The sequence below is a fragment of the Triturus cristatus genome, chromosome 1_1 (genome assembly GCF_964204655.1).
Source record: "Triturus cristatus chromosome 1_1, aTriCri1.1, whole genome shotgun sequence".
NCBI lineage: Eukaryota > Metazoa > Chordata > Amphibia > Caudata > Salamandridae > Triturus > Triturus cristatus.
Window position 1 is genome coordinate 1124672727 of NC_140579.1, and position 17188 is coordinate 1124689914.

Here is a 17188-nt window from a genome sequence, read left to right on the forward strand (position 1 = left end):
TCGTCAACCACTTCCGTTGTGGCGGACGCTGGCTTTGCTGGACACGCTCCCACCCCCTCGTAGTGACCAGGGCCTGGGGGTCAGGTATGTCCAGGGCATGTGTGCTGTGTGACTTTGGTGGGGGTTTTGTGGCCTGCCCCTGCTCCTGCCCCCCCCTTACCCCCCTCCCTTTGTTGTTCTGATCTTCTGCGGCATCTGCGTCGTAACCTGTAGAGGAGGTCGACTGCTATGAGGGCCGGGATGACACGTAGGTTCGGGTCCATGTCTGTCCGTCGCGTGCAGGTACTCCTTGTTCGCGTCGTCCTGATTTCCCGGTAGTTTTTGGCTGCCGGAAAATATTCTCCGTGCGGGATGACGTCGGTGCGAATCGTACTTCCTGGTTCGTGAATGGCAGGCTGCGTGCGTCCCGACGTCACGTCGGCGCTTTCCCGGATCACATTTGTATGTATATTTTCGTCGGTCGGTGTTTTGTACGATTCGTGCGGAAATAGTATTTCCGTGCGAATCGTACTTCCATGTTTGTATCTTGTTACGACCGGGTACGCGTCGGACGGGGAATATGCTCCGTCCGACGGTTCGTACCCGGTTTTTACAGGATCGTAATCGGCACCTTAGTGTCCAGCACATTCCCTGACTTTAATGTAGGTGAATTGGGAATAGTAAATTGTATAGGGTTAGTGTGCAGAATGTATATGTATTGTGTCAATGAAGTATGTTTTTTCATTTAATGTTGGTAAAAATGTGGTTATTAATATTTTTAAACAATTAAATTAGCAAAATTATACATTTGATAGTAATAAATTATGAAATTAAATGACACATTTAATATTTTTAAATAAGCTTTATTTTTGTTGAAGAAAGTTCACAGATTATTGTATTTTTTTATTTACAAAATGGAGAATACATTAGTAAAGATACAGCAAATATGCATATATTTATTTCTTTTTGCAATGTTTTAAGGAAAATAAAATGTGTTGATATCATCACATTTTATAACAGAAGTATTGATAATTGCAAAAAATCACACATAACATTTATAACTTTTTTACATTGTTTGCAAATAAACATATTCTCATTGTATTGATATAATAAGGTTTTTGGGTATATATAAATAAAATAAATCATTGCATTTTATTTTCAGCAGCAGTTTGAGATATTTTTATGTACATAATTACTGTATGACAAAAAGTATATTCTTATGGCATGTATTTTTAATGATGAATAATAATATTATTCTAGGAAATATTAATATTATTATTTTTTCCATTTTATAATATAAAAAAAAACTTTTTCAACATGTAAGTTTAGTAAAAAAAATGTTATATTATAAAATACAAATTTTTATAGTGTGTAGAGTTGTAAAAAAAGAATTACTGTATTATAATCATAAAAATAATGTATTTATAATTATTATGAATATAATTTTTAAAGGTATTGTTTATTAGAAATTCCTTTTTCTAAATTAATATAAATGAATGTTATATTTATAGATGATTATAATGTTGTTTTTTATTGTTTTAATGTATTTACACTGATTTAAGTAGGTATTTTACTTTTAATGGGATTATTTTGTAATCGCTTAATGTTATTTTGGGTCATTTTGGACTGAGGAAGCTCGCGGTTGGAAGCTGCGTCGCGTTGAGTAAGGTAAGGGGTGTTTTAAGTATTATGGTGCCGATTCGGATCCTGGAAAAATGTTCCCCGTCCGAATTGAATCTGGACTTTTTTCCGTCCGAATCGTACAAGTAGCGTACAAACTGCCAAGTATGATTCGCATGGGAAAAACTCCACACGAATCACATCGAGAAAATTTCCCCACACGTCCTCGGGTCGGAAATTGTGTCCGACACATCCCCGGACGATTTACCGTATGAATCGGAAAAATGAAGTCCGACCGCGCAAGTACGATCACTCCCGTCCTTTCGATTTCACAACTGTATGGAAAAAACACCGTAAGGACCGAACTCCCATAGCAACCATGGAGACACGTGCCCGCATACGCGCCGAACACCCCACCAGTGTATGCATGGAGCGTACCCCCACCCATGTATGCATGGAGCGTACCAACTCCCCACCCGTGTATGTACGGACCGTACCCCCACCCGTGTATGTACGGACCGTACCAACTCCCCACCCGTGTATGTACGGACCGTACCCCCACCCGTGTATGAATGGAGCGTACCAACACCCCACCAGTGTATGTACGGACCGTATCCCCACCCGTGTATGTACGGACTGTACCCCCACCCCACCAGTGTATGTACGGACCGTATCCCCACCCCACCAGTGTATGTACGGACCGTACCCCCACCCCACCAGTGTATGTACGGACTGTACCCCCACCCGTGTATGCATGGAGCGTACCAACTCCCCACCCGTGTATGTACGGACTGTACCCCCACCCCACCAGTGTATGTACGGACCGTACCCCCACCCGTGTATGCATGGAGCATACCAACTCCCCACCCGTGTATGTACGGTCCCTACACCCAGCCCCCCCTGTATGTACGGTGCGAAACACCACCACCGATGGACGGTGCGGACCAACACCCTGCCCGTGTTCGTACGCACCCTACCCCAGGCCCACACACCAGCACCCTCACCCAACATCGGGCATGTACGAGTCGTACTAAGCCATAGCAAAGGACAGCACTGTACAACAACATGGCCCATGTACGCACCGTACAGAAGCAAAAAACACTCCTACTGAACCAGAACAAACCAAAAAAACACAAGGAGAGTCAATTCGAGGCACACAAGACCACAAAACATATCCAACAAGGCCAAATACATCCTATACACTGACCTGCAACTGACAAACAGAGGAACAGAGGCCCAAACCACTACCACTCCTTATAACACACCCAGCCAAAGTTCAAACACAGCCACACCCACAAATGGACCAATAAAAAGGCCCAACACACACAAACCATGATCCTTTGCAACAGATCCACTGCTGCCAGACCCCAGAGACAACACACTGCACCATACTTCAACCATTAATACACCTTACACTTGCACTCCTTCACACAACCACCATCACAAACACACCCTCATCACATTCACACACACACACCCACACACCCACAACCATCCACACCCACACCCCCACAACCATCCCCACCCACACCCCACACCATGCCCACCAACAAGAATCCAAAGTTCACAAAGGACGAGCTGGAGGTCCTTGTCGACGAAATCATCAGAGTCGAGCCACAGCTCTTTGGAACATTGGTCAGACGGACCAGCATATCCGAAAAATCTGCCATGTGGGAGAGGATAGTCAATTCCGTGAATGCTGTTGGGCCACCAGAAGGACCAGGCATGAGTGCCAAGCCAGGTGGTACGATCTGTGGAGGACGGTCCGCCGCAAAATGACGGACGACCACAACCAGGCCAACATCACTGGAGGAGGTCCGTCCCGCAGACCGGTACACTACCATCCCTGGGAGGAGAAGGTGATGGCCACGCTGCCGCCGTTGGGAGTAGACGGACTAGAAGGAGTCCGAGAGCCTGGTGAGTACACAAACAACTCACCTCACATGGGGGGAACGCCATATACAACCCAAATACCAATCATGCACGCAACCCCCCCAAAGCCAGCACCGGACACAACCACACTCCAAAAACACACACATGCCACTAGCGCCTCCATGCCCCAAGCAAGGCCATGCCAAGTCACAGGCCACACAAAACACCAACACAAGACAGGATGTCCCCGATGCCGGGAGGGTGGGCCTCAAAACTAACATAGAGCAACTCTGAAGCACACAACAATGCCCTCAGCCCATATGGCTTAGGGCACAGCCATACAAACAGTATGTCCCCACACAGTACTGTTTTGCCTGCTAATGGTGGCCGCGTTGCAGGACGACATGGGTATGAAGGCACAATTTGCACATAACAGCAGCTAATGAAGACGTAGCACACTGAAAGAGTGTCAGCACACACCACCACAGCAGCAGCGCAGACTCAGACACTCCGCCCAATGGGTGCCGGCAGAGAAGAAACAAACCCACATGAACAAGCCAATGGCCTATGCAAGACCTGAAAACTGTGTGTGCCCAGGAAGCTGGGCTGAGGTGACAGAGGGTGACACACAGAGGGAGGCAGAGGGGCAGAGAGAGGGACAGAGACAGAGGTGGACACAGGGAGACAGACAGAGGGAGGGAGGAGGCTGACAGAGGGAGGGAGAAGGGGAGACGGACAGAGGGAGGAGGCTGATAGAGGGAGGGAGAAAGGGAGATAGAGGGAGACGGACAGAGGGAGGAGGCTGACAGAGGGAGGGAGAAAGGGAGATAGAGGGAGACGGACAGAGGGAGGAGGCTGACAGAGGGAGGGAGAAAGGGAGATAGAGGGAGACGGACAGAGGGAGGAGGCTGACAGATGGAGGGAGAAAGGGAGATAGAGGGAGACGGACAGAGGGAGGAGGCTGACAGAGGGAGGGAGAAAGGGAGACGGACAGAGGGAGGAGGTTGACAGAGGGAGGGAGAAAGGGAGACAGAGGGAGACACACAGAGGGAGGAGGCTGATAGAGGGAGGGAGAAAGGGAGATAGAGGGAGACGGACAGAGGGAGGAGGCTGACAGAGGGAGGGAGAGAGGGAAACGGACAGAGGGAGGAGGCTGACAGAGGGAGGGAGAAAGGGAGACGGACAGAGGGAGGAGGCTGACAGAGGGAGGGAGAAAGGGAGAGGGACAGAGGGAGGAGGCTGACAGTGGGAGGGAGAAAGGGAGACAGAGGGAGACCAAATCACCCTTGGGTGGTGTGGCCATGTCCGCTCGTCAGCAGGTGGACTGTGTGCATGTAGACAAGGTTTGGCACTGCGTGAACCCCCCTTCAACCTTTGATGAACACTAGGCCATGTGTCAATCTGTGCACGAGTACATCCGTGCTGCAGGCCCAAACAGAACCTTACACCCAGTATACCCACCCACTGTGTTTGTCAGAACCCTGTCACAAATTGTTAAGTTACCTACCTGCATTCTCAAATAGCATGGAAAAAACAACATTTGGCCACGTACAGTGCAACACGTAAGGCGGCTCTGCATGGCTTGCTACGCCCGCTCACTACACTGCTGACTGCGTTCCCAAAAGATGCATCAACTAAGATTGTGTCACACATAGGTAAAGTGTCGAAAGCTGTGGCCAAGGGACATACCCATGCACAAGTGCACTGTGAGAGGAATGCTAGCCAAATAAACCACCCAGAGGAACTGTGCCAAATCAAAAATGAATGAAACATGGATGTCGCATGTAACACAATTAACACTGTCTCTCTCACACACAGGTCAACGTCGTCGATCTCCCCCCAACACTGGGGGGGAAGACTCACAGGACCAGGCTCTGCGTGAAGAGGACCCCACCGGCAGCGACGACTCTCACCACTCCGTGGATGACCCAGACCAACCTGGCCCCTCTGGTGTCCATATTTGGAAAAAACACGGGGTCCCCTGCAAAAAGGATAAGCCTTAGCAGGGAAATACAATGAATAGAAAGATGGCAGTTGCACCATGCTAAGTGCAAAGGTAAAATGACACAAAACGTGGCAACTTCAGAGATACAACAAAAATCAACAAAATGATGTCACTTGAACCAATAAAGATTAGTGTTTTTATTTTAATATTCTTTTTTTGGTTTCATTACCAAATTGATGTTCATGATAGATACTAATTTATACAAAATATTGTGATTTGATTCAAAAGATACATTTAGTTACAAAAACCACATACATAAGACAATCTTTTTTGTTACAAAAGACAATTACATGAAACAAAAAAATCAACCATTAGATATGTCACAAAAATAAGTGAAAATGATTCAATTGATTAATAATTCATTCAATGACACTGGGACAATCAATGAATATACAAAATTTTGAAAAGATAAAAACACTGAACAAGTTCAAAGAAATATGAAATGACGCGTTTCGGCAAAGCCTTCTTCAGAATATTCTTGTCAGTGATTAATGTAAGAAACAAAAAATATTTTCTTATATATCTGTAATTTATCTAATGTAATACAGAAAAACACAATTTAACAGAAAAATATTGAACTATTGATATACATTGTTTCACTCTGAAGTTACTTAGTTTTGTTGACAAAGAATGAATGAGTCAAAAGACTCTATTGCGGCTTGCTCATAATTAATGTTAAAAACAATCTCCACCACTGCATCCGTCTGGGAACCCACACCCAAGTAGTGTTATAAAATTAGAGCATACCTGTAAGCAAGTGATAACTAATATATAACACAACCAACATCATCTATAGTGAAAGAGGAAAAGGTAAAGACAAAAGAAAAAAGAACTAAAGAATGGTCCTACAAAGGTGGGAACAAATATGATATGTCTCCTACCTATAAGATAATTAGTTGTTTATTCAAATCGCAGATCTATACTTGATCAAGAAGCCATCTGGCGGTCAGAAATGATCTTCAAAGAAAAAAAAAAAAGCAGGAATATATAATTCTGGTTCACTCCATTACATAAATAGGGATCATTTAGGGGGGGAGGGGGGAGAAGAGGGGAGGGAGAGGGGGGGGGAGGTTTGATACAAGCTCTTACCAAATAAAAGTAGATTGAAACAGGACTCGATGGCCGTTATAGGTGGAAATGGTATAACACCTGACTCTTATCCACTACATATGAAGCCTAGAAAAGATGAGGAGATGGAAATCCTCATTAACGTATACCCTAATATTTTCTAAATTCACCAATACAATATTTAAATTAGGATTCCTTTTGATAAGCATAACTTCACTAGTCCTACTTACCCCGTGTATCAGATAATGGATATTACGAGTTTGTCAGTTTTCAAATATCGTCAAAGAGATGCTCCAACTGTTCACCTCCCTAACATAATCGATGATTTTGGTATCCTCTCATGCATTGAAGATCAGTGATAATATAAGTAATACCAATGGTCGATATCTTGGGGTTCAAAGGGCAATCACAAATGTATCTGTGAACAAAGCAGATTCTAGTTTTAGGATAGAGTGAAATGTAATAAGGCCTCAATTATCCAAAATGAAGGGCAGAGTGTGTATTCGAGGATCTAAGCCCCTAGCCACTGAAACACATTGAACCGAAATTCTATTATATATTTACCCGCTAATACTTAAACTGTATCCCATGATGGCTATCTGGCATGAAATCTATCAGGTCCTCATCTGCTAACATGATAGCCTAGTCATGATAATACACAAGGGTGAAACTCCTACGAAGTCTAACTAATCTAATCCTCAAGAGTTAAACTATTGATACATACCGGGATAAGGCAAAGATGTAACGTAGCTGGTTCCGCTATATCGCCATACGGTAATGAGCGCACGCCTCGCGATATCTTATATATGCTGGAGCGAACTACTAAGCCTAATTTGATGACGTAGATAGAAAGCGTATGTGTGTGAAACTGAGATCTTAAGGTCCTAATTACGCGGCCATTTTTGAATGGTGAAACATGTTCAAGCTACACATGAAAGCTAATGAAAAACTGAACTAATGCTGCATAATAAGACGCGACTCTGCTTCAATACAACTTAACAACCCCAACTTCCTGATCAGGTTAGGGTGGACCAGTATTTGTACGGTCCATGCCAAAGTGACTAACGAGGCAAATATAAAAATATATTACATCTATGGTCAAAATTACGTAAGCGGTCCCAGAATGCGCGGCCATCTTGGAGTGGTGTACTGTGCGTATGAAAAGCGCATCAAGAAGACTACAACAATCCCTGAGCCTAAGCCTAATTTGTTGACATATATAGAAAGCGCATGTGTGTGTAACTGAGATCTTAAGGTCCTAATTACGCGGCCATTTTTGAATGGTGCAACGTGTTGAAGCTACACATGAGAGCTAATGAAAAACCGAACTAATGCTGCATAATAAGACGCGACTCTGCTTCAATACAACTTAACAACCCCACCTTCCTGATCATGTAAGGGTGGACCAGTATTTGTACGGTCCATACCAAAGTTACTAACGAGGCAAATATAAAAATATGTTACATCTATGGTCAAAATTACGTAAGCGGTCCCAGAATGCGCGGCCATCTTGCAGTGGAGTACTGTGCGTATGAAAAACGCATCAAGAAGACTACAACAATCCCTGACTGCAATATACCATGAACTGAAAAGATGAAATCCACAAAGAGGAAAAACTAAAGATCTATCGCAGTTAAATACACTAATGTTACATGAGGGACGAATATATACATAAGTATCTTGTCCATATACAGATATGTCCATCCCTGAAAAATCTTCAGCTAGAACTGACAAATAGCACAAGATTATAACACAACTGGCCCAGGACAGATGGTAAAGAATACATATATTGATCTCAACAAATCAGAAGATCAAAACCAATTGAACAGAAAAGTCCATGTGGATTGTCTATATGATAATGATTCTACTTTATGGCTTGATCCCATGGAATTGACAAATTCAAACCCTTAGTGGCCGTGCCCAAAGTAAAAATCCAGTACACTTCTCTGAACTTTCTAATGCTGTCCATATTGGTTCCTACTTTCTTTATGATTTTTTCGATGATATACCAATGCATATCATCCGGTTGGTGATTATGTTCCAAATAATGTGTCACCATTGGGGCTGCAGTTTTTTTTGTCCGTATGGCGGACCTGTGTTCTGTAAGTCTAACATTTATGGGTCTGCTAGTTTCACCAACATATCCAAGACTGCAAGGGCATACTATCAGATAAATTACATTAGATGTTTTGCAATTGCTCATGCTGGTCGTTGTAAGGGTCTGATTGTTGAATCGATATGTTGGGCCTTCTATTGCTGATAGACAAGATTTGCAACTAGTGCATTTATATGTACCAACAACTGGTTGGCTTCCTGTAAGACTGGTTTGGTACAATGGGACAATATTGTTATTCATGCGCGAGTTGACTATATGATCTTTTAGATTTTTGTTTTGCCTGAATGCAAACATAGGTTTGGATATAATATCTGTAGTCAATGTGTCCACATTAAGTATTTGCCAGCTAGAATAAACTGCGTGTCTAATCCTGTCATTGAGCATAGAGTGACAGGCAACGAACACTAAAGTAGGTTCATTTGTGTCTTGTTTAGGAGTAAGCAAATGCTGAGTGTCCAACCACCTGCAGCACCTGCGTCAGGTACAACTGTGCCAACCACCACCCCCATTCCTGCCACATCCCAGGAGACACCCAGGAGCCCTGCCCGCACACAACAACACAGCCAGTCTGTCCAGGAGGGACAAGGTTCTCCGGGCACCCAGGAGGAGGCAAGCGACACCGCAAATGCCATCCCTCAGGGGTCCCGGAGACCCGATGTGCCCACAACGGCAGGCCAGGCGCAAGTGGGCAGGGGTGGTGGGAGTGGAGGACGGCGGAGGCGCGAACCTGCCCAGTTGGCTCAGGACTCGGCTATGTCACACGTCAGAAACATCCTGGACGCATACCGGCGTGACTCCAGAGGCATCGACCAGGTGGTGGGGACCCTCAATGAGATGAAGACCCTGCAGGTCGAGCATCATGCCAGTCATCTACAACACCATGGACGGATGGAGGCAAGACTGGCAGAGCTCCTGGCGGTGCACAGGGACGTGAGCCAATCACTCCGTCAGATCGCCCAAAGCCTGGCAAACCCTCCCTGTGCCACCAGGCGTAGAGCAGCACCAGAAACAGGGAGGGAGGAGGAGGAGGATTCATCTGACGGAGCGTCCCTAGCATCGTCAAGGCCTGCTTCTGAGGGTCCCCGCAGGAAGGTGGGTCGTCCACGAAAAAGACCGTGAGAGTCAGCGGAACATCACCATCTCCCAGGTCACCTGGCCTGGCACCTGGCCCTCTGGCCCAACAGCAGCACAGCAGCAAAGGACATTCTCTGCCACATGGCCTTGCTGGTCACTGTCTGACCAATGTTGACAAAGACTGTGGCACAGACTCTGATGACTTTCAATGGCAAGGACACCAACTCCCCCTGTGAACTTTGGATTCTACACTCCCGCCAAGCACCTCTTGTCACCCCCCCAAACACGTACCCGAGCACTAATTAAATTCATCACAATCACAAGACGATGCCGTCATTTTGCATTATTCCACTACATGTGTGTGTTGTAAAGTCAAACCATGTCTGATTTCTGAAGTAACTCCAAACATCCATACCCTGGGGTCTGAGTCTGGCACAGGACACACATGGGTCACAATGTACCATCCAAGACAGACATGGAGCACCATACTCACCCGTGATGGGCCCAACCAGCTGAGGGGGTGCCCGCACAACTGTGCCTACAGACCTATTTAGAAGAGCAACAGTCATGCGCAGAGGTCAGGGATCATGTGGAGTGTCCTGGGGTTGGAGTCCCAGGTATGTGTAGACACGTGGCAGAACCATGTCCTGCATGCTTGAGTCAGGTGGATGTGGAGAATGGTGGGCCAGCCAAGGTTGGATGCATGGAGATGGCACAATTGGGTGTTGGATCACAGTGCCACAAGGTTGTGTTGTGGTTGTGGGCTGCATCCTGAGTGTGTGCGTGGATTGAGAAGGTCATCCTGCAGCTGGCAGTGATCCACTCCCCCATCTCTGTTGGACGTTGATGTGGCCTGGTCGCTGGATGTAGTAGCAGAGCTGTGCAGATGCACCCTGGATGTGGACAAGTATCATGGGATTTCTAACGCACATGTCCGTAGAGTGCAGGGTAGGATTAGACACGGATGTCGTAGTTGACCTGGGGGATGGTCTCCCTCTTGCCTTGAGGTGGATGGAACTGGGGATCTTGTGCATAATGCAGAGTGTGCTGCCGCATGAGGCACAGATGCTGCTGATCAACATAGCACATGTCAGCAAGCAATCCATGATGAACACCAGCTCGTTTGCGTGGACACTGGGTGCCCTTGCTGCAGGGCCTGCAGCAGCATGCGCCATGTCAAGGAAACAATGCCACAAGTAGCACACAAAGACAAGGATCTCAGGAAGGAACTATGCAAAAGGTGTATGTCAAGGAAGGAATGTCTGGTTCAGCATGGCACACACACACACACACAATGGATTCACATGCAGCACAGTGGCCGTCCTGGAGACTGACATGCCACAATACCTACACAGCCATGGACATCATGCACAATACAGAATCTAATCCCTGACAAACAGCTTGCATCTTGCTACTCTACACATAGACTCATATGCACCATCTCTGGGAACAATGCCAGACATGCCGCATGCACTGTGGCAACAGACCACCATTGACAGAGATGAGGCACCTTGGAGGCAGAGGGACACCTTTATTACTCATGTGTGTCGGAATGCTAATGCAACTCTGTCAACACATACACAGGTCATGTGGATGAACACGTGGGACCAACACTGGCACCCCCTTACCACCACAGATGCTGGAAATCCATGGCACTGGCACACAAGTGACGGGTTACAGCTAAACACCCCCTGCTGCTCACGGAGAGGCTGCTATACACCATTGAGGCCCTAATGGGGAATTCACACACCATGTCAACCCGGTGCAACCCGTATGTTTCCGAGGGCAGTGTTACACACATTGATGGCTCCATCACAATCCACAATCCCATTACAGATGACTGTCACCAAGTCTGACCATCAATTCAGGTGAATTCTGCTCCATGTCATGTGCCCCATGGTGATTCTACATGTATGTAAAGTATCCAAACATGAACAGGAGCAGTGCACACACATTCAAAACAAATACCACTCCCAAAAAGCCGTGCTGCATCCCTTACCCGAAGGAGATTTTCGAACTTGTCCGTGCATGTAACGCTGATTCAGCACATGTTGCTGTGTTCATGAGGAATAGCAGGAGCACAACAATGCCACCAGCAGACAGCATGCGCAAGTACCTGTGGATGGGAGACACACCAGAAGTCAGCCAAAAGAAGCACATCCGCATGCATGTGCATGTACTCGACACGTATTAGGTTGTCAACATGCTAGGTGACAATGATGACTCTGGAAAAACATTCTTCTATTGCACCATCACTCGAGTGACACATCCAAACACACCTCTGACTCACTTGGAAGACATGCAGATGGACACACACATTGCAACACTTGCCACACACAGCCCAATGCGTGCACACTCAGACACTGGAACTCACCACTAAGCAAAGAAGTTGCGTATGAGCCGACTCCGCATGTCCTCTACCGCCTCCTCCTCCTCCACATCACTTGCCTCGTGACCAAGCCCTTCATCCTCCACGGGTGGATGGTCCTGCTCATCTGGATCCAGGATGAGTGGCACAGCTTTCTCCACTGCCATGTTGTGCAGCATGCAGCACACGAGGAATATCTTGCAGACCTTCACCGGTGCATATGGGAGTGCGCCACCGGTCTTGTGGAGGCAACGGAATCGGCTCTTCAGGAGGCCAAACGTCCTCTCTATCACTCGCCTGGTCCGCCCATGGGTGTTGTTGTAGCGGTGATCGGCAGCCGCGCTGGGGTTGCGGAGAGGCGTGATCAGCCATGGCATTTTGGGATAGCCAGCGTCCCCTACATGGAAACATCATCGACAAGAGTGGGTCAGGAGAAGCAGTAAGACAGGAAGATGACGTTAAATACAGGACTGCCAGAGTATACCCACCACCAATACATGCTCGTTCGTTGTGCAGCTGCAGCATCATTTCAGGCACCCTGCTACGCCTCATGATGTACGCATCGTGTGCTGATCCTGGAAAACGAGCACAGACATGTGAAATCACCATGTTGGCAAGACACACCGCAAGGGCATTAATGGAGTGGTAATGCTTGCGGTTACGGAAGGCTACCTCCTGTGCCTGTGGTGGTACCAAAGCCACATGTGTTCCATCTATGGACCCAATGACATGGGGCATCCCTCCCAGGGCATAGAACTCACGCTTGACAGCTGTCAACTGCTCAGGAGTTGGGAATTTAATGAACTCATCCAGGTGCTTCAACATGGCCTCTAAAAAATCATGCAGATCACGGCTGAACATGGTTTGGGACATGCCACCGACATGGGCAATGGTATGTTGAAAGGTACCCGTGGCCAAGAAATGTAGGGCTGCCATCACCTTCATCTTGGGTGTCAGTGCAGTAGGATACCTGTGTAGCGGTTGGAGGTGTGGTGCCAGCCGTGTCGTCAGGTCCTCAATCAAGCATTGGGGGAAGCGGTAGCGGGGTATACAGTCATTTTCCCGCATGTCAGCCAAGTCCGGAATTGGTCGAAGGAGAGGCGGAGCCCTGCAGTGAATTAGAAGGGACAACGAAGAGTGAGTACAGTACACCACCAATGTCAATGTACAGAGTACATGCTCAACAGGCAATACACATATGCTACATACAGAGTCAGGTCTGTGCAATATGCCCTGGACACGTATGCCAGGCATGTGACACTCCTACCAAGAGCCAGCTACAAACGTTGATTCTCAACCTCAATATGCCATGCCATGAAACTAGCTGTGGGCCAGTGTAAGTGAGCAGGCAGACGCATTACAGGAGTTACAGACATCCAAATATGTGCAGAAGAAGGATGTTTATTGTACAGACAGGTTGCGGAACACTAGAGGCACAGGTCACATGTCATAGAATAAGGACAGACCGCACACCTTGCCATGAAGGATTACATGTCAAGACTAATCACACATACATTGAGAGTATGCAAATATGTCCTTGTTTTGGAACTCCGTGTGGATGCATACATACACACCTAACGTCGGATTACACATGTGTGCTGGTGTGCGTAACAGTGTGCCATGCCCATCTACACACAGACACATGTTGGTTGCAGCAACTGCAGATGCATTTGACCAAACACCTACAGCAAACCTATGGGAACACATGACACACACATGACATAGCTACAGCGTGCAACGCGGGCATTCACTTGTCAGGGGTAACATTCCGTGTACCTGGCATCAGGGGACATTTGCGGGTGTCGGTGACTGTGCCATGCCAGTGACGCATGGCCCACCAAGTCAGTACTACATGCACACATGTCAAAGGAGTGAAGGGGATGTGTGGCACATAGGGCACCATCACACGTGACATGTGTACACAGCTCATCATACTGTAATTCGCTTCACACCTCAGGAGTATGGTGCCACATCACAGCCTGACCCACCTGTGCCCGACATGTAGTACTGCACCGACAATGCCTTGATGTCCAGCCTTGGCCATGTATGACAGCTCAATTCATTCCTGTGTGCCGCCTGTCACCACTGTCAGGTGTGAATCCCACCGTACATACGCTCCGAGGGCGTGTGTGTGGTCCCTATCACTATGGTGGTGCTGGCGTATGCGTACGCCATAGTGATACGGATCGTACACGCGTGTGTACGGTCCCTATCACTATGGTGGTGCTGGCGTATGCGTACGCCATAGTGATACGGACCGTACACGCGTGTGTACGGTCCCTATCACTATGGTGGTGCTGGCGTATCCGTACGCCATAGTGATACGGACCGTACACGCGTGTGTACGGTCCCTATCACTATGGTGGTGCTGGCGTATGCGTACGCCATAGTGATACGGACCGTACATGCGTGTGTACGGTCCGAACTACTATGGCGTACACGTACGCGAGCACCCCCATAGTGATAGGGACCGTACACACGCATGTGTACGGTCCGAACTACTATGGCGTACATGTACGCGAGCACCCCCATAGTGATAGGGACCGTACACACGCGGGTGTACGGTCCGGACTACTATGGCGTACACGTACGCGAGCAGACCCATAGTGATAGGGACCGACCCTACACACGCGTGTGTACGGTCTGGACTACTATGGCGTACACGTACGCGAGCAACCCCATAGTGATAGGGACCGACCCTACACACGCGTGTGTACGGTCCCTATCACTATGGGGGTGCTCGCGTATGTGTACGCCATAGTAGTCCGGACCGTACACACGCGTGTGTAGGGTCGGTCCCTATCACTATGGGGCTGCTCGCGTACATGTATGCCATAGTAGTCTGGACCGTACACACGCGTGTGTTGGGTCGGTCCCTATCACTATGGGGGTGCTCGCGCCTGTGTACGCCATAGTAGTCCGGACCGTACACACACGCGTGTAGGGTCGGTCCCTATCACTATGGGGGTGCTCGCGTACGGTACGCCATAGTAGTCCGGACCATACACACGCGCGTGTAGGGTCGGTCCCTATCACTAGGGTCGGTCCCTATCACTATGGCGTACGCATACGCCAGCACCACCATAGTGATAGGGACCCTACACACGCGTGTACGGTCCGTATCACTATGGCGTACGCATTTGCCAGCACTCCCATAGTGATGGGGACCGTACACACGCGTGTACGGTCCGTTGCAATGCATTTGGGGTGCCCTAGGGCTGTGGAACGCACCGTACCTGTGTTGTGACATAGGATTGACATAGGGGACACATGAGGGACAAGTATAGGGGCCTAAATGCATGCTGGTTGTCATGGAGACCGAGTTTCAGGTTTGAATTTTGCATCATGTGGCCAGCAGAAGTCAGTTGGAGACAATATACTTTGTTGTAATGTGGTTGTTGACATTACATCATGCTCAATTTTAAAACCATGCAAAGCCTGTCACTGGGGTAGTTTTAAAATGATTGGAGGACACGTAGGATGCAAATGTGACTGAGCCAATCACTCTGTACTCCTGTAAATGAAACAGGCCAGCAAGGAAGATATAAGGCAGCCAGGTCCCTTGAGAGAGCACTTGCCTGCACATCCTTTCATTCCACAACACTGCTGCTGCTTGTCATTCCTCTGGCACCATGTCCAGGTCTGTGGAGAGGGCCCAGCCATTCACCATGGAGGAGAATATGGCGTTGGTGGATGTGATCCTCCCACAGTACACCATGCTGTATGGTCGACAAGGGGAGCCGGTGAGTGCAGACTCCACTAGCTTAAACTGTGCCCCTTTTTGTGACTGTGACTTCTGGCATTGTGTCCAGGTGTGACAGACATGCAGGGTTCTTCATAGTGGTTCCCAGGGGGGGAAGGGCTCATGTCTCCCATGCAGAGCATGCTGTAGTTCCTGTGTGCACAACGCACTAGCATGGTGCTTACTGTGACGATCACTGCATGGTGCATGCCGCTTTTGGACTGCCTAATCCTCCTGGAAATGTTGTTTCTACAGTCCTGATGTGAGTCTGTGCTCCCCCCAGGGTGACAGGTGCCAGGACCCACAGATGTGTGTCAGTTCAGTGTACCTGTAGTGAGAGTGTCCAAATGATGTGGTCGTCCCCTGGACATTGGTGTGTGTGTGTGAGTCCCCTGTCATGTGGGTGTGTGCATATGTGGAGTGTTGCACCCCAGCTGCATGTGGGATGGATACACCCTGCCCATCTGATGTGAGCAGGGAGCTGTGCTGGATGTCTGCCGTGCTGAGACAGCCCCACATCTGTGACACCCCCAGTCTAGTGGCACATGTGCAGAGTGAGGTTTGTAGCGGCAGTTGCCAATGCCAGGTGATTGTTCAGTGCCTGTGTGTGTCTCTGTGTACTCTGCTGAGGTAGCGTAAGTGGGCTGGGGCATGTGACTGCTTAGGGGTACTGTTCAGATTCCTGTTGTAGCTTGGGATGCACAGTGTGAGCCTGCATCATTGATTGTGTTGCACCCCTCATGCCACCTGTGTACTTTCAATGGCACCTACTGCATTTGCCCATTCCCAGGAGGATGATGTCACTATGACAAAGGTGCAATGAGTTGGCTGCATACTATGGCCAGTTCAAACATGCATAATTTGTAATATGTGTGTCTCTGTATCATTGATAAGGTGGATTGATGTATTGTCACTTTTGCATCCTCACAGGTAGGCGTCTGTGCCAAGGGGAAGATCTGGAAGCAAGCCGTCAGTGCCGTGAGGAGGACGGAGGGTCGGAAGCGGCGCCTAGCCCAGGTGAGGAAATGCTGGCAGGACATCCGGTGCTGGACGCGGAGGATCGCTCGGGTCCTGCTGGGGGACTCACCTGTGAGCCACAAAAACCGTGGGTGCCGGCGTCTGACCCACATCCATAAGCGTGTGCTGGCGGTGGTCTTCCCTGACTTGGATAGGCGCCTAGCGGAGAAGCAGCAGCAGGAAGGGGGCAGGTACATGTGTGTTTGTTGTGTGTGACCAGCTTTTGGAAGTGCACAGTTGCATGGATACACTGCCAGGGTTTAAATGTGCAGTGCATATCCTGTTCCCCAAAGTAAAGCGGTGCTGTTCTTCCTCCCTTCCCCTCCT

At 48.2% G+C, this 17188-nt stretch overlaps 2 long non-coding RNA genes across 2 annotated transcripts in view; one reads left to right on the forward strand and one right to left on the reverse strand.

Moving 5' to 3' along the window:
- The window catches only part of LOC146871714 (uncharacterized), a 490791-nt gene that overhangs the window by 243711 nt on the left and 229892 nt on the right, over positions 1-17188 (reverse strand). The gene's annotated exons all lie outside the window — the stretch shown is intronic.
- Positions 1-17188, forward strand: part of LOC146871715 (uncharacterized) — a 95713-nt gene that overhangs the window by 70032 nt on the left and 8493 nt on the right. Inside the window, exon 2 of the long non-coding RNA XR_014959595.1 lies at positions 16779-17052. This is a non-coding gene — a long non-coding RNA (uncharacterized LOC146871715). The remainder of the gene's footprint in view (positions 1-16778; positions 17053-17188) is intronic.